Source organism: Prionailurus viverrinus, chromosome F1 (assembly GCF_022837055.1).
Source record: "Prionailurus viverrinus isolate Anna chromosome F1, UM_Priviv_1.0, whole genome shotgun sequence".
Classification (NCBI taxonomy): Eukaryota; Metazoa; Chordata; class Mammalia; order Carnivora; family Felidae; genus Prionailurus; species Prionailurus viverrinus.
The window spans coordinates 63175819-63197235 of record NC_062577.1 but is presented as its reverse complement, the minus strand read 5'-3'; the positions used below and the strand labels follow the sequence as shown (position 1 = coordinate 63197235).

Sequence of the window (21417 nt, the reverse complement as noted above, 5' to 3'; positions counted from 1 at the left end):
CCGTGGGGGCTGGGGGCGAAAACCCCAGTTGTCAAAACAACTGCTTGGGACTTGAGTGTTTAGTTTATGATTGTAGGTACACGTTTTAAACTGTTTCTATATTCTATATACATTTGGGGGTGTGAATGGTTTATTTCACGGTAAAGAATTAATGTCACCCAGGGGGCGCCTCGGTGACTCGGTCTGTTAAGCGCCCGGCTTCGGCTTAGGTCATGATCTCGAGGTCTGTGGGTCCAAGCCCCGTGTCGGGCTCTGTGCTGATGGCTCAGAGCCCGGAGCCTGCTTCCGATTCTGTGTCTCCCTCTCTCTCTGCCCCTCCCTCGCTCACTCTCTCTGTCTCTCAAAATAAAGAAGTAAACATTCATTTAGCTTTTTCTTTTAATATTTTTTAAAATTCAAATCCCAGTCAATAGGGATGCCTGGGTGGCTCAGTCGGTTAAGCCCCTGACTTCGGCTCAGGTCATGATCTCGCGGTCCGTGGGTTCCAGCCCTGCGTCAGGCTCTGTGCTGACAGCTCGGGGCCCGGAGCCTGCTTCGGATTCTGTGCCTCCCTCTCTCTCTGCCCCTCCCCACTCACACTCTGTCTCTCTCTCTCTCTCTCTCAAAAATAAACAAACATTAAAAAACAAAAAATAATTAAAAAAAGAGCTAATGTCACCCAAATGAGCACGGGCCACTTGGGCAGCCCCCACTCTCCTCCACACTGCCCTGAGCACAGCAGGGGCACCAGGGCGGCCTCTACAGAAGAGCCAATTCGACCAAAAGTCTGCGGCAGGTGGAAACGATGTGCAAGATGCACTTTTTGTGCAACACACAGCAGAACTTGACCTCGGCCTGTACTCACTCCTCGGGCCTCCTTTTCTCTGCATGGCGCCTACATACGCTCTCTTTCTCCCATCTCCAGCTCCTCCGGAGCCTTCAGGAAGCCCCTCCGTCAACCCTGAGGATCCACTCTCCCACCTCGGGTGGCCCACCGACCTGCCCGCTCTCGCCCCCACACAGGACAGGCCGACACAGGCAGTGACACAGAATTTTATGTCTCATCCCCAAAACAAAGAAATAAAAAACCCCAAACCGGTAAAGGTCACGACTAACACCTTCCAGAAAACAAAAGCACAGATGCGTAGGAACCCACTGGGGTCAAAAAGAAGCAGAAACCCAAGAAGCACTGACACATGAAGCCGCTGAGGATCTCACTGGAGAACAGAAGCCACCGCATCCTTCCCTGGTTAATGGTCTCACCTCGTTGTTCTGGAAGAAACCAGAACGGCTGGGTGTGCAGCCCTGTGTCTTCCTTGTAAACCCACCTGTTAAGCCTGTCTTTCTCCAAATCTCCCCAAATCAGTGCACGGCCATCCGACGACTCCAGCCGGAGACGTGCCCGGTTCCCATTTCATCACCGTTCACACCCGCACACCGGATCACATCCGCCGGTCTGGTCAATCTGTATCTTTAGAACATCTCCAACCCACATCCCATTATCCCCAGACAGCAGCGTCCCCCTCCCCGCCATGATGCCTCTGGGCCAGCCCGCGTCTCTCTGCACAACCTCACTGGCCTCTCCAGCCTCCCCAGCCGTGGTCCTTCATGTGGCCCTTTTACCCCACCCCGTGGCTGGGGGGCCCTGGTGCTCCTGCTGGAGAATTCCCAGTCCCCTCCTGCCTCACCAACTGGCAAAGACTTCCTGTTCATCCCAAACAGAGTGGGGACAGCTGTCAGTCTCTTCTTTATTCCCTTCATAACACACTAATCACCAAGGCAGCCGCCCCATTTCCTGTTTCTGCCACCTTCCCGTCTGTCCTGTCAGTCTCTGCTACCTGCACACACGCCTCACGAGGGTCAGGACCTCGTGGGTCGTGGGGATCATTATTCTCCCGGTTGCTAGCACCGTGACTGGCATAAAAGAGCTGCTAGAGGTGGTGACAAGCGAGAAAGTGACAAACCCATCATAAGCCACAATACAATCACTTCAGCCTCAATTAATCCTTCGCATCTTCTGTGTCAGTCGTTGTGTGGGGGACGGAGAGATAAGGGACACGTGATACCGCACAGGGAACACCATGTCAGGATCGCACAGGATGTGACGGAGGGAGGGCATCGGGTCCCCACGGGCCGGGTGGGGAGGGAAGGCGGGAAAGGTGACACAGAGGAGTCTGGAGCTCGGAGGATATTTTAAGTCACCAGGTGCGGAAATGGAGGACATTCCAAGGGCCGAGAAGATAAAGTGTCCCGACCTGAGGAGACGTTGCTTCTCATGGCTCTTCTCATGGAACCCCACCCCAGCTGGACCTGCGTGCGCCACGGACAGGGATGCTGCCCTGGGGACGCTCTCCTGTCCTTAAGCCCAAAGCAGACACAGGTGCCACATCTCAGCCCTTTGCCTCCAGGGGGTCCCGTCTTTATCTCAGACAAACCCGAATGTAAGACACAGGCCACCCCCTATAAGACGCAGGCCACCGCCTCACCCTATAGGACACAGGCCACCCCCTATAAGACACAGGCCACCCCCTGTAAGACACAGGTCACCCCCTGTAAGACACAGGTCACCCACCTGTAAGACACAGGCCACCCCCTGTAAGACACAGGCCACCCCCTGTAAGACACAGGTCACCCACCTGTAAGACACAGGCCACCCCCTGTAAGACACAGGCCCCTCCCTGTAAGACACAGGCCACTCCCTGTAACACACAGGCCACCCCTGTAAGACACAGGCCACCCCCTGTAAGACACAGGCCACCCCCTGTAACAGACAGGCCACCCCCTATAAGAAACAGGCCCCCCCTGTAAGATACAGACCACCCCCTGTAAGACACAGGTCACCCACCTGTAAGACACAGGCCACCCCCTGTAAGACACAGGCCACCCCTGTAACACACAGGCCACCCCCTGTAAGACACAGGTCACCCACCTGTAAGACACAGGCCACCCACCTGTAAGACACAGGCCACCCCTGTAACACACAGGCCACCCCCTGTAAGACATAGGTCACCCACATGTAAGACACAGGCCACCCCCTGTAAGACACAGGCCACCCCTATAACACACAGGCCACCCCCTGTAAGACACAGGCCACCCCTGTAAGACACAGGCCACCCCCTGTAAGACACAGGCCACTCCCTGTAAGACACAGGCCACCCCCTGTAACAGACAGGCCACCCCCTATAAGAAGCAGGCCCCCCCTGTAAGACACAGGCCACCCCCTCCCCTATAAGACACAGACCACCCCCTGTAAGACACAGGTCACCCCCTGTAAGACACAGGCCACCCACCTGTAAGACACAGGCCACCCCTGTAAGACACAGGCCACCCCCTCCCCTATAAGACACAGACCACCCCCTGTAAGACACAGACCACCCCCTGTAAGACACAGGCCACTTCCTGTAAGACACAGGCCACCCCTGTAAGACACAGGCCACTTCCTGTAAGACACAGGCCACCCCTTATAAGACACAGGCCCCCCCTGTAAGACACAGTACACCCCCTCCCCTATAAGACACAGACCACCCCCTATAAGACACCCTGTGTAAGACACAGGTCACCCCCGTAAGACACAGGCCATCCCCTGTAAGACACAGGCCACCCACCTGTAAGACACAGGCCCCCCCTGTAAGACACAGTACACCCCCTCCCCTATAAGACACAGACCACCCCCTGTAAGACACATGTCACCCCCGTAAGACACAGGCCATCCCCTGTAAGACACAGGCCACCCACCTGTAAGACACAGGCCACCCCTGTAAGACACAGGTCACCCCCTGTAAGACACAGGCCACTCCCTGTAAGACACAGGCCACCCCTTATAAGACACAGGCCCCCCCTGTAAGACACAGGCCACCCCCTCCCCTATAAGACACAGACCACCCCCTGTAAGACACAGGCCACCCCTGTAAGACACAGGTCACCCCCTGTAAGACAAAGGCCACCCCCTGTAAGACACAGGCCACCCCTGTAAGACATAGGCCACCCCCTATAAGACACAGCCACCTGCCTGTATAAGGGAAAGACTTCAAGCATCAGGAGTGACCTGGAATGCATTCCCTGAGTGCAAGTTTTCTATGTGAACCTGAATGAGAAACTCACCTCAGAGTTAACCTCTCCAGCGTCCCGGCTTCACCAGCGTTCAGTGAAGCAGAGCTGTCCAGGAACCTTCTGGAACTGTGTGTCAATGAGAGGCCCCTGTGGCTGTCCTTTTAACGTTATTCTATTTAATCCTTTATGATTATGTGGCAGGGCAGGGGGAGGCACAGAAGTAGAGAGTAATAGCCAGACCCTGAATATAACCATCAGTTTCTAAGATCTGTGGATTCACAGGTACCATTTCTGAATTATACTCAGCTAAGATGTTTTCCACACCAAGGGCTTGGAATTCAGCTTTGAAAACAAGCAAAAACAAATTATAATTAGGAGGACCTTTAGAAATATTACTGTTCACCCTTCATTGAGACTCAGACCCATATATTAAGACTAAACACATAATCAAGACGCTTGTGATGGTTAATTTTACGGGTCAACTTGACCGAGTCGTCGGTGCCCAGATATTTAGTCAAACATTATTCTGCTGTGTCTGGATGAGATTAACGTTTGAAAGGATGAGTTCAGGACAGCGCACCGCCCTCCCCAAGGTGCCCTCCCCAAGGTGGGCGGGCCTCACCAAATCCGTCAAAGACCTAAGCAGGACAAAAGGCAGACTAAGGCAGAATTATTCTTCTCTGCCTGACAGTCTTGGGGTCGGGACATCAGTCCCCTGCCTTTTGAATTTCTACTTGGGCTGGAACTTCCATCACTGACTCTTGATTCTCACACTTTCGGACTCAGACTAGCATCATACTCTCGGCTCTCCTTGGTCTGAACTCGGTCTCTATCACGGTGTGAGCCAATTCCTTCTAGTAAATCTCTTCTCCTCCCCTCCCCTCCCTCCCTTCTCTCTCTCTTTCCCTCCCTCTCCCTCTCCCTTCCCTTCTCTCTCTCCCCCTCCTCCCTCCCCTCCTGTCCTCTCTCCCTCTCTTCCTCTCTCCCTCTCTCAGGCACACACACACAACACACACACCCCACTGGTTCTGTCTCCCTCGAGAGCCTACCCTGTTGAACGGCCTCCCAAGGGAACCACCACACCAGCCTCCACAGCCTGCACCATCACCCAGCAGTTCTAGGGCTGGTCGGACAGCACGCCCTTGGCCGCCTTCTCCAGCCGGCCCTGCCATTGTCCCGTGGGGCTCTGGGTCCACCCGGGAGGCCTGTCCAGACTCCTGCCTTCTCCCTTCTTCGCCTTTGCCATCTCTCTCAACCTTCTCTTTCCTTCGGCTGCAGCCAGCGTCTTTCTTCATGTGAAACGACGCAGCCCAATACCGTGCTCGGGGAATAACCGCCTATTATTACAGCCAGTTCTCTGACTTAGCCCAGGGTTTTGTCGACTTCTGACCCAACCGTTCGCCCCTTCTGACCTCACTTCCATGCACATCTGGCTTCACATCTACGGCCATCTATAGAAAACCACCACTCGCCAATATCCTAACCCCCCCGAGCCTCTGCCCTTCCTTTGCATTCACGCCCCTCTCCCCAGATTGTAACTCAGACATGTCAACGGTCAGCACTCCCCACTCTTGCCCAGGCTGCTGGAGAGGACCACACAACTATCAGCTAGTGACAGCAGACTCGCTCTGCACAAACACGCGTTTCCTCCTCGGCTGACTCCAGGTGTCAATAATAATGACGTCAAGATTTCTCCACTCTCCTCAGATATTTGATCTCTCTACATCTAAGTTCGGTCTCAGAAAATTATTTATATTCCTACTGCACGGAAGATACAGAATCTAATTTTCTAACTGCAGTGGGTCAAATAGTGGCCCCAGAGTAGACACCCAGATCTTCAAACATGGGAACCGTGACTTTTATTTGGAAAAAAAAAAAATCATCTTTGCAGGTGCAATTAAGATAAGGATCTCAAGGTGAGATCGTTCTGGATTTAGGGTGAGCCTTAAACCCAGTGGCGGGTGTCTCTGTAAGAGAAAGGCAGAGAGAGGTCTGGGACCCGGAGAAACCAGCCATGTGGAGACAGAGGCAGGGATTGGGGGTGTGCAGTCCCAAGCCAGGGAACCCCTTCGGGGAAAGTGACACCTTGATGATACGTTATCGAGACTTCCAGCCTCCAAAACTGTGGGAGAATAAATCTCTGCAGTTCGTAAGCTATCCCATTTGGGGTAATTTGTTACGGCATTTCTAGGAAACTAGCAACACTGACCGACTTAACACCTGCCTCCAGGCCACCCTGTCCTCTCTCTCTTCAGTTACAAGGACAGAGGTGGCAACGTCCTGTTTAAGTCTCCAGCTGGGCTGCGGATCCCACAGCAAGACCTTGGGGTTAATGGCACAAGTCTCAAGACAGATGCCAGGCCCTGACTCCCAGCCCGCCACTTACCGCAGGACCTTGGTTCCTCCCACAGCCCACCCGTGCCTCAGTTTCCTCATTTCAGAAAATGGGACGCTAGCAGCAGTCCCTCTCAGCGAGGCTTTGTAAACGAGACGATGCTCTTAGAATGGTTCCTAAATACGGAAGGGCACCATAACTTTCCTATTAATTCTGGCTGCCTCCTTAGGGACTCAACCACCTACTAACTACTCCCTCTTGATCCTTTGCGCGAGAACTTCCACGAGCAGCGAAACATTCTCAACCAACCCCTTTCCAAAACTGACACCTCGCTCCCTCATCACACCCACCCCTTCAACTCCCACCGCTCACACCCCCAGACTCCAATTCGCGAGGGAGAGCTTGGCTTTATAAACTCCCTGAGTCCACGTCCTCACCTTTCCCCACTGTGAACTCCCAGAACCCCTCTGCCTCGCCACCGGGACCGCACCTGACGAGGCCGCCTATCACTAAATCCCACAGAAAACACCAGTCCTTCTTTGAGCAACATTTGCACGGTGCCACAGGCACCCTTTCTAGAAGCTTCTCTCACCCGGCTCCACAGCAGCCCTCCTGGTTTTCTTCCTCTCTGACGGGCCTCATTTGCTGGCTTCTGCCTCCGGTAACGATTCCTTAAGTGATGGGGTCTTCGGGGCTCCTTCTTGGCCGTTCTTCCTTGTTCGCTCTACATTCCGAAAGCCCTTGACCACACCCCGCACATCCATTTACTCTCGACAGGTGGGTGACTCCTAACTTGTGCCTCTGGCCCGATTTCTCTGCGGAGTGCCAGGTCCTCGCTGGCATACCTGCCCCCCCACGTGACAGGTCTCAAATTCAGCACATCCAAAGGGGGAACACTCGTCCCCCAGGCCCTTCTGAGAATCTGCGTCTCGTCCTGTACTCCCTGTTTCACGAAGTGAAGCGTCCGTTCCGTCCTCTGCCCAACACAGAAAGCTGGGTGCCATCCTGGGCCGTTCTCCTTCCCATCCCCCTCTCACAACCAATTTCCAGCAAGCTTTCTCCACCCACGCAACCTCTCTCAGATCCATCAATTTCTCTCCGGCTCCACTGCCCTAATATAAGCCCGGCCCACATCACACATACTTTCGAACTCATGCCTGATCAGGCCTCCCCTCCATCCTGCTCCAAATATCAGCTAGAATAACCTTCCCAAAATAGAAATCTGAGTGTGGTCACCATCCCCTTACACATACACACTTAAAATCTTTCATTGGTTGGTATTTGCTCCATTTCTTAAAAAAATTTTTTAACATTTATTTGTTTTTTGAGAGACAGGAGAGACAGAGCATGGGCAGGGGAGGGGCAGAGAGAGAGAGGGAGACACAGAATCCGAAGCAGGCTCCAGGCTCTGAGCGGTCAGCACAGAGCCCGACACAGGGCTGGAACCCGGGAACCACAAGATCATGATCTGAGCCGAAGTTGGACACCTGACAGAGGGAGCCACCCAGGCACTCCTGGTATTTGCTCTTAATATATAATCTTGGGGGGCGCCTGGGTGGCTCAGTTGGTTAAGCGGCCGACTTCGGCTCAGGTCATGATCTCGCGGTCCGTGAGTTCGAGCCCCGCGTCGGGCTCTGTGCTGGCAGCTCAGAGCCTGGAGCCTGTTTCCGATTCTGTGTCTCCCTCTCTCTCTGACCCTCCCCCGTTCATGCTCTGTCTCTCTCTGTCTCAAAAATAAATAAACGTTAAAAAAAATTTAAAAAATATATATATATATAAAATCTTGGAATAAAATCCAGAGGTGGGGGCCAGGGTGAGTGAAATGGGTGAAGGCAGTGCTGAGCATGTGATGTACAGCATGGTGAGTATAGTTAATAATTATTATATTGTATATTTGAAAGTTGCTACAAGAGTAGCTCTTAAAAGCTCTCATCACAAGAAAATAAAAATCCTAAGTATGTGTGGAAATGGAGGTCAACTAGACTCATTGTTAAGGGAAAAAAAAACACAAACACTTTAAAAAGGTTTATCAGCCTCTCCACAATCTGACCCTCAGGCTTCTGCCCCATAGCCCACCCAGCATCTCTGTGTTCTCGCCTTCGGTCACGGGTTAATACCTCTTCTTCCAGGAAGCCCTCCATAACTCTCTGGCTTCCAAGTAGTCCGTGACACCGTCTGGACTTCCCCTAGCGGAGAACGCAGCAGAAGTCTCATCGGGATGATAATCAAGTGTTTTCCACACTATACAGCAAGCTCCGTCTGCCAAGGCCAGTCATGACCGCCTCGTTGCCCCCGATGGCCCCCACCGGCTTCCAAAACTTCTGTCACAGAGCAGGCACTTAATGGAGACCAGCTGAGCAAATGAACGAGCACTGCTTTTCCTGTGAATGAGTCAGTACGTCGCTCTGACTGAATTCCCTATGAGTCATGACTGAATTTGTATATGTAAAATGACCATAATTAAGAGTTATTGACTGAATGAACGGAGAGGAAGCAATTAGAGCGATCTGTCCCAGAATTCTCCCATAGTGTCAGTTAATTTGAAGGAAAGAAATTATGGAATGAAAAGCTGGACAACAGGAGCAGTTTCGTCGTGGGACCTAAGCGCCCTGGAGAAAAAACGTTAACGGACACGGCATTCTGGGCCAGTTAGACTATAAAAAAGATCACTTACAGCCAACTAGAAGGGCCCTGAAGGGCCAGCTTGGACACCAGGAAGAAATGCACATCTAGTTAAGGAAACGAGGCAGGAAGTTGGGCATAGAAAGGGCTGGAGAACTAATCCCAGATCTGAGAAACTCCGAGAAGCACATCTCATAACCTGGACAAAGTTGGTCTCTGTAGCCTAGACTTCCCACACCTCTAACCAACACTCTTTTTCTTCCCCACGCTCTTTCTAGGTAAATCTGACATTTTACTTGTCGTCTTTCAAAGATGGATCACGGATGAGGTTTACAGACAACAAATGCCCTGAAACAGGGGACGTGTGGTCTTTGGCCAAAACCAAGGCAGAAAAGAACGCATTTTGGTGTTCCTGCTTTAACACAAAGGAGGAAGGTAAAGAAGCATCTACGAAACGCCACTCCCGAATCAGAGGGTGCATGCCCCGGGCGAGAACGTGGACGTCCCAGAGAAGGAAGGCTGGAAAAACCCGGCTGGCGACGTTGCGAGCGCTTTCCAGCAGGTGGCACCCTGAAACAACTCATGCAAAACACAGGCGCCCACGCCTGCCCGTGAGTCACATCTACATTGGAAGCATTAAAATCACCTCCCTTTTGAGATCTATACATTCTGATCACTCGCTCGGGAGATTGTGGAGTCTATGGCCTCCGTAAAGCACACACACACACATGCGCGTAGACACATTCCCCCGCCAGGCAAAAGAGTGGCAACGATACTATATTATGAAAGCAAACACTAACAAGCCCGACGTACAAATGTGCACATAGAGGTACGTGAATGGAGTCTGTTTCTCTGGGCCAATCCGTCTCCTCCAAATGAGCTCTTAAAACCGTCCAGTAAACACTCCACCTCCCTGCTGCGTTCTCACTCTCTGTTCACAATGACTAACCCAACACCGTTCCACGCTCTCTTCAAACATCCACCGTCCTCCTGGTCCCACCTTCTCTGACAACTCAATTTGGAAGGAGGAGGAGGACTTGGGGGAGGATGGCGTGGACTGGCTCCGCCATCAGGTGAGATCTCTTACCTTCCCGACGTCTGATCTGCACACACGTCCCTTTTTCACCCTCTGTCTGTGCTGGAGCCGTAATAAAGGGGCACCTGCCAGCTTCCCAGAGGTGACCCCTTCCCGCGTGCACGACATCCATTCGCCTCCACCTTCTCACAGACCCTGGCGATCATCCGTGCCTCGCTTCTCTCTCTCTCCCGAATATTCAAACTCTCCCTCTCAACAGTTTCCTTCCCTGTGGATTTCAAGGGGCTCAAGTCTCTGCCACAAACTAAACGGGTGGGGGTCCAGATACAGGCTGGCCGTGAGCTGATCGCTGTCGAGATCAGGGACGGCCCCCTGATGCTCCATCCAGTTTATTTATGAAAGCGTCCGTAATCGGACACCTTAAAGTAGGAAAACAAAAAAGGTTTCCTTCTTTGGCTCCCCCCTGCCCTCCAGGTCACCAGCTTGTCGGCCAAACTACTGAGAGTGGCCTGGACCTTCTGAGCTCGTCCCTGCCGCGGTCTGGTTTCTTGTCTTGATGTTTCAGACGCTGAGACGGCTCCCACCACCAACTGCCACGCCACTTGACCCAACGGTTATGTTAGTTATGACCGCTCTGGACACGTCAGTAACACGTGGCACTCCCCCAGACGCCTCCGTGGGCACTGCCTCCCCGGGCTTTGGGAGCGGTGCTGTTCCCGGTTCCTCTCCTCTCCTCTGTTCCTCTTCTCGATGCTGGAGTCGTCTTAGCTCGACCCCGGCCCCTCTCACGCGGCACCTTCCCCAGCTGACCTCACTCGCGCTTTTGGCCCCAAGTCCATCAACATGCCGCCGACTCCCCAAATCAGATCAGCAGGTCAGACCCGACCTCATGCAGACCCGACATCTCTTGGTCAACTCAGAAGCACCTCAAAATGAGAAGCCCAAAACTGAGCTCACCATTTTCTACCCCAACCTGGCCTTCTTGCCGTGTTTCTTATCCCGGTCGATGGGACGAAAGCCAGAAATCATGGAGCCGCCCTGGACAAGGCCTTCCTCTTTCTATCATTTCCAATCTGTCACCAAATCCTGCACATTTCAGCTCACACGTAGCTCTACAACCCATCTTCTTGCCTCTCTCTCCATCATCGTCCCCGCCAGAGCTGCCCCAGCACTCGGCACTGCTCCTCGGTGCCACCCCGATGGTGACTCTCATCAGCTCCCCCTCTCTCCTGGCACCTTCCACGCTGTTCTCTGACCTGCAGCCGGAGCCAGCTTCCTAAAATGCAAATCTAATCATGCAGTTCTTTAGCTTAAAACTCCCGGTGGTTTCCCCCTGTTTTTCAGAAAAGGACAAAACCCGCTGTAGTTCCTACCGGGTCCTGTGGGGTCAGCCCCCTGCCTCTCTCTCCAGCTCTCTGACTCCATGTCGCCTTCCTTCCACCTGCCCCTCCACGGCGTGACCGCCCTCGCCTCTCTTCATCCGCTCTCCGTCACCGCAAGAACCTGGCACCCCCTGTTCCTCTGCCTGGGAAGCTCCTTCCTGCATTCTCTGCCTCATTGTTTCCTACTGATCTTTGGGACTCAACTCCAGAGTCACTGCCTGGAAGCTTTCCTGGCCTCCGGGAAGAGGTCAGCTCCTCACTGCAGACTTGCTCTGCTCCAAGGATCACCCTTTCACTCACAGCCACAATTTTTAAAAAATTTTTTTCATTGTATTTATTTTAGAGAGAGAGAGAGAGAGCAGGGGAGAGGGGCAGAGGGAGAGAGAGAGAGAGAGAGAGAGAGAGAGAGAGAGAGAAGGAATCCCAAGCAAGCTCGGTGCTCAGTGCAGAGCCCAACGTGGGGCTCGATCCCACACCCACGGGATATTGACCTGAGCCAAAATCAAGACTCGGATGCTCAACTGACTGCGCCACCCAGATGCCCCCGTAGCCTCAACTTCATGTGTGACAATGTGTCTCTTCTGCTTGGCAGAGTATCCCAGCACCTGGCTCAATGCTTGGCACAAAGCGGTTACTAACTACACATTTTTTGAATGAGAAAATGGATTAGTGTTTATTCCCCGTCAGGTTTCTAGCTCCTTAACCTGTCTCTAGATTCTCTTGTCTCTAGATTCTCTTCCCCTTCATCTCTGAGTGGACGCTCAGTTCATAAGCTCATTTTTAATCTGAACGTATTTATTTCTTTGCTTTTATAACTTAGGCACGCCTGGCATCACTTTTACTGTCAGAGTTAAGACCGGCTAGTTATCTTTCGCCCTTAACAAGTGCAGATCTAAGAAAGTAGAACCCAAAGTTTGCACTAGAACGTAGCACAAAGCAGAAGACTTGAAGGAAATGCCGAACTTGGCCAAAGCCACCATAGGCTCCGCTCCTGACACCTGGGGGTAAGCCACCGCCCTCCTCCGCTGTCAGAAGCACACTTAGGGACAAGTGTTTTGAAAACACTGTTAGAAGTTTGCTCATCAATAGAAAAGAAAAAAAGTCTTGTATCCCTACAAGATACATGTACTTGGTTCCACGCCGTCTGCTATCCTGGATGGTACTATTCCTCTCCTCAAAAGCGGCCTGCAGATGTAGCAAAAGAAAGAAAAGATAACGAGGGGCTGTGAGTGATTCCCAGGTGACGCTCCTCGGAGACCAGAGGTGGGTCTTCCGCAGGGAACGATCCCAGGAAGGGCCCCGGCCAGGACCCCAGTGGCCACATTCCGGTCTCTTCTCCCCGCACCACGGGGATGGACACACCTGCCTCATCCCAGGCTTCAAGGCCGTGCGTCGCTCACAAGAGAGGCTTCACAGGTCTGTTCCCCGTGCCGCACAATGACTGCTACAAGGCAGGGTCCCCACGGTGACCACAGGGGAAGACGTGCTCTTGGAGGGCAACTCTATGCATTTCTCCCCTCCCCCCGACCCAGCAATCCACTATGCCCGGGCATCTCCAAGGGACAGCAACAGGTGGCCCATGGCCAAGCCCCCCACATCCTCACCACGGTCTCCAGGAAACGAGGCTGATGGCTGTCCACAAATAAAGGAAGCTGGCATGTGTTTTGGCTCCTACCGTGTGCCTAATTATCCAGACACTTTTACATTTTCCCTCGTTTCATTCTAGGTGTTACTTGGCTGCTCTCCAGATGAGGAAGTCAGGGCTCGAGACGCCTAGTGCACGCCCAGGGTCACACAGACGGTAAGCAGCCAGACCTCAGACAGAGACCCAGGTCCGTCGACCTCAGGCGGTCGCCTCTTCCGCTAAGCTCCTCTTCCAGCGCCTCCTATCGAATCCCCGTCCTCCCTCCGTTCTCTCCAGGGAGCCCTCCTCGGAGCTCTCAGTGGAACAGCATTATCATCACAGAGGCATAGAGATCCACCCGCTAAGGAGGACACTGAGAAGTTGAAAGACATCCTGTTCCATTGTAATTTACAGAAATCGCTAAGGACGTAAACACCGAAATAATGTTTGGGGGAGGAAGTTCCATTTGCTATGCCTTTTAAACACAAACAAAACGAACATTTTTGCTAGTAGGTGACAACTGTTGTAATGGCAATAAATAAAAGTAATTAGTTCTCAGGCAAAATGTAAGTGATCCAGGCCCGCTCGGCTCTCCAAAGCTGATAAATCACTTTTGTAGGTGGATATTGTTCCAAAACCCTCCTCCGCTGGTGCAACGGGCACCAGCACTTGGGAACCACCGCGCCACGCCTCCCCGCTTCCAGAAGGCTTTGCCTCCAGCAGACCTGCAAACACGCCCCTGTCCCCAACCACACTAGTCTCCATCAACAGCCAAAATTAGCCTTGTAACACGGAAACCAGATCCCTGCACTCGACTGCTCAAACCCACTGATGATTCTCTTTAACACAAAGGAGAGCCTGACCTACAAGCCTGACGTCTGGAATTGCCCCGAGGAAGTGTTTTGAGAATCTGCTGTAACTTCTGGTAACAACCGGGCACCACAACTAGCTGTAGACGAAAGGGCCCCTGGGGTCCCGCGTCCTGTGATGGGCAGGTGCACCTCACACAATGGAGATTCACCTCCTGTGGCGAGGTTCTTCTGGAAGACCTACTGGAAAGCTAGCTGATGGTATCTGGGCCTAGAATTTCACTTGCTTTTACATACAAATGCAGAGAGCTTTCTGCATGGTTTAAAGCGTCCTCAATTACGCCTGAATGCAAAATGCTGCAATCTTTGCGAGGAGACTGAATTTACCTTGATCACAAATTTATCAGCAGTGCTCACCAGTTTGAAAAGCCACAACACTGCCGGTACGTGACATCCCTCGTGATGCCTAAGTCAGCCACGAGGCGTGCCTGCATTGGTCTGTGAATACGTGATAGCTGTTGTGCCACAGGTGATTCTTCGTGTAAGACTGCCAGCGTGCTGTATGTATCACTTATTGTACATTTCTTTCCTTTCATTTTTGTCTTATATTACAAAGACATTAAACTGACTTAATATCGTGCGCAGGAAGGTTACGCTACCTATGAATTTCATCCCAGGAAAGTAAAGAAGCGAGCAAATAGCGGGCGTACTATGCAAGGCAGAGTTGGGCGTGACAGGGCTGAGAACCTCACCCTCTATGACATGCCCCATAGGCAACCCTGAGCCAACCTCCCCATCTCTCCCTCCGCTCCAGCCACTGACCTCGGTGCTTTCCTCCAAAGCCATCCAGCTGGCGCCCTCCTAAGTGTCTCTGCTGTGGCTCTTTCTCTGTTTGGACCGCCCATTCTCTGGTCTAGTTGATCTCTCTGGTTTCACTCATTCTTCATTCAATGTCACCTCCTGCGAAAGTCTTCCGTGGCCACCACGCCTCACATCACTCTACCTTCTATCATCAGTTAGGTTCTTCCAGCAGGTACACTGACCTACAATTCTATCATAGTAATATTCGCTCACCCAACCCTTATCTCTGCCATGGGAACACGCACTCCGTGCGAGAAGCAGGCAGTGCTAATGTGGATCCTGGTGGGTCATGGGAAGTGGCACGACATGGGAGCTTGATGAATATTTGTAAAGTTAATGAATTCATGCATGAAGATACTGCTTGTGCCCCTGATCCCTGAAGCTACATTTCATTCTCTCCCATCTACATAATTTATAGCCAATCTAAGTCAGCATTAATTCTTTAAATATATCCATCAAATGCCTACCATATTTCAGGCACTGAGAATACAATAATAAATAAGACACATCTTGCCCACATACTCTGTAATTAATGACCACCCCAAGCACCTCTGAAGCATTTGAGTCCTCCAGGAAAGTGACTTTCAAAGAAACCACTGATTTCTATTGTAGAGTCTGAGGCTCTTTACAATACAGCCATTATGATATTCATAAATCAGAAGTCATCCCCCACCTATTCAGAAAAAGCTACTATCACACATAAAGAAACTTTTACCAAAGTGAAAAGTCTTTCCCCCCAGTCCTTATGATACCCTTCTTCAAGTTCCCAGGATACCCCTTCCTCAGAGACTGAGGTAGCTGAAGGCTGGGTGATGTGTGAGTAAGTGGAAGCTTCTAGTTCCCTTGAGCGGTGGAGCTAGCAGGTACCTCTACCTACCCGGCTGAGACGAAGCTCCCAGCTAAGGCACAGAGAGAACGGTTGCTCTCTGAAGAACCCCACCTGCACAAAGGTCCAATCTATCCTCTTTCTTGGGGAGTGCAAGTCAATGTCGGCCCCAGATGATGGCTCACCGCCACCCTGGATGTTCTGGACAGCGGCTGACCATTGAGACCCTGACCTTTCCCTACTCTGAAGCCAGGCACGCTTTCCGCATGCCAAGGGGAGACAGAAAGCAAGCCCAGAAGTGACATAGGCTATATATTTGTGCAGAGTCGTACCATGGACTTTCTCATTCAGTTTGCCATCTGGAGGACACATAAAGCAACCTTGTCATTATAAATAAGCAGTTCAAGTTCAGAGAGGTGTTCTTCAACCAAGATCTTCTAATTCCAAGGTAGGAAATGGAAATGGCTGGCTAAAATCATGTTTGGGGGCTGTCCACGGGCTTCAGTCCTCACCGGTATTGAGCCTCACCTGAGGGGCTGGGCTACATTGCACCCTGATCAAACATTTGAACAAATCTCAATCCAGTGCCCACTTGGGCACACGTCCCCTCCCCGTTTCCACCCCTAAACCCTCACCCCCACAATTTCATGAAGCCTTTATTCCTAGAAAACCTCTAGAACGGAGCAAGCCTTGGAACTGGCCATAATGCATGGGCACCGTTGCCCCAACTTTGAACAGTGATAGAGTGACAACCTTCCTACTTCTTATGGTGGACCAGCCACGTTCCAACAGAACGATGAAGGGGACCCCCGGTGACATAATATTCTGGACATGGGTGAAAAAGGTGACATGGGCCCCTTTGCCAAACTCTCTCCCCACCTCATCCCCCACGCAATAATTTTTCCCCTCAGAGCTTAAAGCAAAAATATCTAGGATGAGCAGGGCTAACAACAAAGAAAGACTCCAGAAGGGTCTGCCCAGGAATTTCTGGTCCACACCGGTATCCTCCGAAGGGCACGTCCGTGGGGCTGTTGGAGGTAGTGAATACCTGAGCTGGTGTTCTTCCAAAAGGACTCAGAAGGGTAAAGCCTTGTGGGCTCTTCTTGCGAGAATTCTAAGTTTCTGTAAAGCACTATCCCACTTCAAATGAAGTTCAGGAGTTTCAATTTGCTGCAGACGTGCAGGTGTCCTAAAGGCTCCCGCCAGAGTCCTCCTATCTGCCCTATCAGCTCCCACCGCTTGGCATGGTTTGGCGGCACCCTGTGTGGACTGGCCCCCCTCACCCCGCGCCAGCTTCCTGGAGCCTGAGTGCAGGGCTGCGTCCGCTGGATGCCCGTGCAGAGCCCCACGTAGGAGAGATACTGACTCCCCACCCCAGCAGAGGGAGGAGAGCTGTGTGGTGTGTCTCAGGTTTCCTGGGTTCAGCTGGGGTGGAGGTCACGTCCAAGCATGGGCGGCTCGCTCTGACTAATAGGCTGGAGCTGCAGTACGCCAGGGGGAGAGAGCCCGCCCAGCCCAGAGTAGAAACCTAAGCTCCCAGCCTTGCTGAATGTGGCCATGAGATGAGGCAGGGCAGGAGAGCAGAAGGGAAAGGAGGAAGAGGAGGGGTGAGATGTCCTGATGGCGACGGGGAGTTCCGGAAATAACACCCACACGCCACCCTCAGAGTCTGCCCTGCAGACAGGAAAGGCTACCAACTTTTTCCCCAGGCGCAGGAGACCTCAGAGTTTCCCGGACAAGTCCGTCTGCCACGGATAATCCGTGTGCTGCTGTGCGGTTTACTCCACGAAGACAGAGCGATGACCACATCTCACCTTGCAGACGAGAAAGTGGGTGAAGAGCTTTAGCACGGAAAGCTCCAGGAATGACAATGATGGTGAATAAATTGTCCTCTGCATGACCCCACCCGCCCCCTGAGCCACCCCGGGCAAAGGGACCCTTACCGTCGAGGACAGCTGGACGTTTCCTCAGGGGCATATGGGTCAGTCTGCCTGTTTGAGTTCTCAGACGAGAAGGAGGGAACCGCAGTGGTCCCCGAACCCGTGCCCTGGCACCCTGGTCCCTGCGTGCCCGTGGATGGTCCTAGGAGGCAAAGGATTCAATGGCTGTGTCAGTCGGGCCAAGCAGAGAGAAGCAGCAGACGTCTGAGCCTCCGCTAGACAATGAAAATCTGTAAGGGAGGAACAGAGAAAGCATGAAGAGGGAGGGAAGGGAAAAGGAGAGGAGGTCCACGATTCCCAAGGAAAGAGGTTTCCTTTCTCTTCCCCAGAGCCTCCAGGGAGAGATAAATGTAATTATCAACCTAGCATGACAGCACGCAAAATAAAAGAGGCACCTGCCAGGTGACCATCTCTGCCGGGACTCGAACCCGGAACCTCTGGATTAGAAGTCCAGCGCGCTCGTCCATTGCGCCACAGAGACCTCACCACACACACAGCATCAGCACCAGAACTGAAAAAGCACATACCTTCTGCATCACCAGCCATCTCGGGCATCCTGCTCTCTCGAGCGGTGGGGGGGCAGGGACAGCTGGAAAATCTGGAGTGGAGATCCACCCGCAGGCTCTGTCAAAGCTTTTCCCAGTACCGTGGGTCCTGGGTCCTCAGAGGACTGGAGGACCGGGGCGGCACTCGTTTTCAGTCCCAGAAGCTCTGATGGGGCAGGATGGAGCTGGAGCCTGGGCCCCTTCCTCTCCATCCCCAGGGAGGAGGCAGGAAAGGCTCTCTATTCTCATGCTAATTAGGCAAAGCTCACCCAGCCCAGCCAGGGAACCAGGGACCAGGTCTACCGCCACCCCTCTCCCTCGCTGTGGTTTCATCCCACCCGGATGCTCTCAGACAGGGGCTGGGCAGAGCTGGGGGATCCAGGGAAGCCCTCCTTTGCCGAGACAAAGGACCTGCTTCCGTAAAGAGACAGCGTGAAGGCGGAGGCAGCGCCAGGCGGGGAAGCCGGGCTCCGGGACACGGGTCCAGCTCTCAGCCCTAAGAGCCGCACCCGTCAACCCGTCAAGCCCAGGAAGAGATAGCCAGGGTCTGATGTGCTATGCCTTCAGCATCTCCCCTGGAATTATGGATGAGGAAGAGACGGAAGTGTGGTGAGTGTGTGTGTGTGTGTGTGTGTGTGTGTGTGTGTGTGTGTGTGTGTATGTGTGTGTGACAGAGAGAGAGAGAGAGGAGGGTGAGAGTGGCAACTCCCTAATGAAATACAGATGGTCCTGCAACAGCCCTCGGTGATCACCTACCTGCTCCCCTCCCCCACCTTCCCTAGCTCCCAGTCTGCCCTCCTCTCTTCCCAGCACCCCCGGATTTAAAGATTGGGGCTTTCTCAGCTGCTGGGCTTGCCGGAGGCATCCGAGGACAATCAAATGGGCCAGCCCTCCGTAACCACACACAAAGACCTCCACACCCAGCCCAGATCCAGGAAAACAGTTGTTCCTAGTTTTAAAAGGCTCCTTGGGAGGCTACAGTTGCTAATCACTATTGGTCACAGTGTCCCCCCCACCCCGGGGCTGGTTCTTCTGAATGTCTAATCCAAGTCGTTCCCACCTCAGCTTCTGCTCTTTTTCTCTCGTTTGACTGCCAGACACATTCAGGGGACAGTTGCCCTCCGTGCTCCCAATGGCAATGCAATGGTTTAAAGACCGACTCGGTGTTCCCCACCCCACTCCCACTTAAAAGGTTACAATACAAGCAGAGAGCTGACTCCCCCACCTTCCCTCTGTGTGTGCGTCTATTCCCAGCACTCGACACCACCGACTGACTCCCATCACAGTCTAAGGCCATTCTTTCTAACCCGCGAGGCCGGCTGATGGTCAAGTGAAGGACGATGTGACAACACAACGTTCTTGGACTGGAAGATCTCGGAGGGCCCTGAGAACTCTAAGACTCACCCTCCCCTGGCCGTTCAGTTCACACAGCCCCAAGGAGGAGATCTGGGCAAGCATGGGACCAAGGTGAGTCAGTTGGGTCAGGGGGCCAGGAGACCAACACCTGGGAAGAGCGAGCCACCCAACCAAGCTTGCCTTCCCCGCCCCCAGGACCTAGAGGCAGAGAACAGGCCTTTCTTAATACACCTACCCTAGACTACTCCAAGAACATGACACGCAGAACTCAAAGCTGGCCAGCTATCACAATACTTGGGTTGACCAGTGACAAGATGCCAGTCAAAGAGCTAGTCAGGAAGCCTCGGGTGCCTGTAGAGGGAAGCTCAACCTCCCAAGCCAGCCAGGAACCACGCAAATGCAAAACAGGTCCTCAGGACATTTCCCATCAGGCTCCACCAAAGTTCTCTTACGCGCAGATCCACGCCCCCCACTCTTCATAAAGATGGCATCCTATACCCAAATCTGCCCGTCCCGAGCTTTGCCCAAAGGTTCGTTGCCTCTGAAGAGGTCACGTGTTCTCCACACCCTGAATGAAGAGTCCCAGCTCCCCAGCACTTTCCAAGGGCCCCATTCATTGCGTGCAATGCTCTTGCTTGGTGCTGGGGATACCACGATGAGGGAAAATAATGGCACGGTCCCGCCCTCAAGGACCCTGTGGGCAAATTGCAGCATAGGAACTCTTCTGAAAGATGCACAGGAGAAAAGCCAAAATCCGTCTTATGGCCCACCGAATAAGGTGTCAAGTTTTCCAAGTTCACACGAAGATCCAGCTGCAGTAGCAAACTGCAGCTGACTTGCCCCGAATCCCTGCGGAAATGAACTTAACAGCCTTCCACTTCCCCAGGGTAAGTCGGGGGCAGTGATAAGTGCCATGGATAAAGATTAGTTGTGACCTCATAGAGCAAGGTGTCGTCCCCTTCCTGCCTCAGTCCCATGAGTCACAAGTCTTGCCTCTGGTGCCTGAGTTGCCTCCTGCCTCTTGAATAACCTTCCTTTATCTTTCCCTCACCCCCACAGCAATCTCCCCATTCTAGCAAACCCCCCCTCCCAGGACCCCTTCTCCTCACAATCTCTATCAACAAAAACCCTCTGGACTGTCCAAGGTTTTTCTCAAATAAGGGACGTCTCTGACTTATCTAGCTTCACTTTATCATCCATAAATCAGATAAAGCTTCTTGATAAGTGTGAATAATGTCTCCAAACTGGATTTTTCATTTAAAAATGAGGAGGGAAACCATCAAAGAAAGCAGTGGTTGCAACAAGGCAGGAAAGGTGAAGTTAAGTCATTCCCAATGATTGAGGACAGCACATCTTTTTCTTCTTTTAACCTAGGTACACCATTTGTGTTTATGCAGACCCTTGAGAACATGAGTTCATTCCGTTTCCAAAAAAAATGTTTTGCACTGATTTAATTCTCCAAAGATCCATGACTCAAACATTACTCACGCCTCTAACTGAACACCACTCTTTGACCCCACAGACACACCGGTGATGCTCACACATTATTTCATTCATAAAGTGTTGCTGGGATACAATACGATAAATGCCAAAAGAAAAAAGAAAAAAATCTCCCATTGGCCCAGGAACAAATAAAATTAAATCCTACACCCCACTGTGGTCTTGCTCACAGCTTCCCTAGGGTGCCTGTACCCATCAGCCCGTGTTTTAAATGCTAAGGGATTCAGATGGAATGAGACAGTTGAAATAGACGTTTGGACCATACAGCCCTTACCCATGATGGCCTCATCTTGCTGTGCCTGCTCCGTCCCAAACCTATTCCTTCACATCCACGGTGGGCACATCCTCTAAAAGTGGGATGTCCCTACTTCAGCAACCTCCCTATTTTCGCCCCCTTCACCTCTCTGCTAAGCACCTTCCAGGGAGGCCACAAAGGAGCTCTGAGAAGTCAGAGCTTCCTCTAAGAGGGAAGAAGTGCAATGATCCAGGTAATTAGTGGGCCTGAGAATCAAGCCAAAAGAGGGCAACTAAGGGCAAATTCTACCTGAATCA

The 21417-nt window shown here is 52.4% G+C and overlaps 1 non-coding gene across 1 annotated transcript; it reads right to left on the bottom strand.

Annotated features, from left to right (window-relative positions):
- Positions 1–17871: 17871 nt before the first annotated feature.
- TRNAR-UCU (transfer RNA arginine (anticodon UCU)) lies at positions 17872–17945 on the bottom strand. The gene has a single exon. It is a non-coding gene; the product is annotated as a tRNA-Arg (tRNA).
- Positions 17946–21417: the final 3472 nt, after the last annotated feature.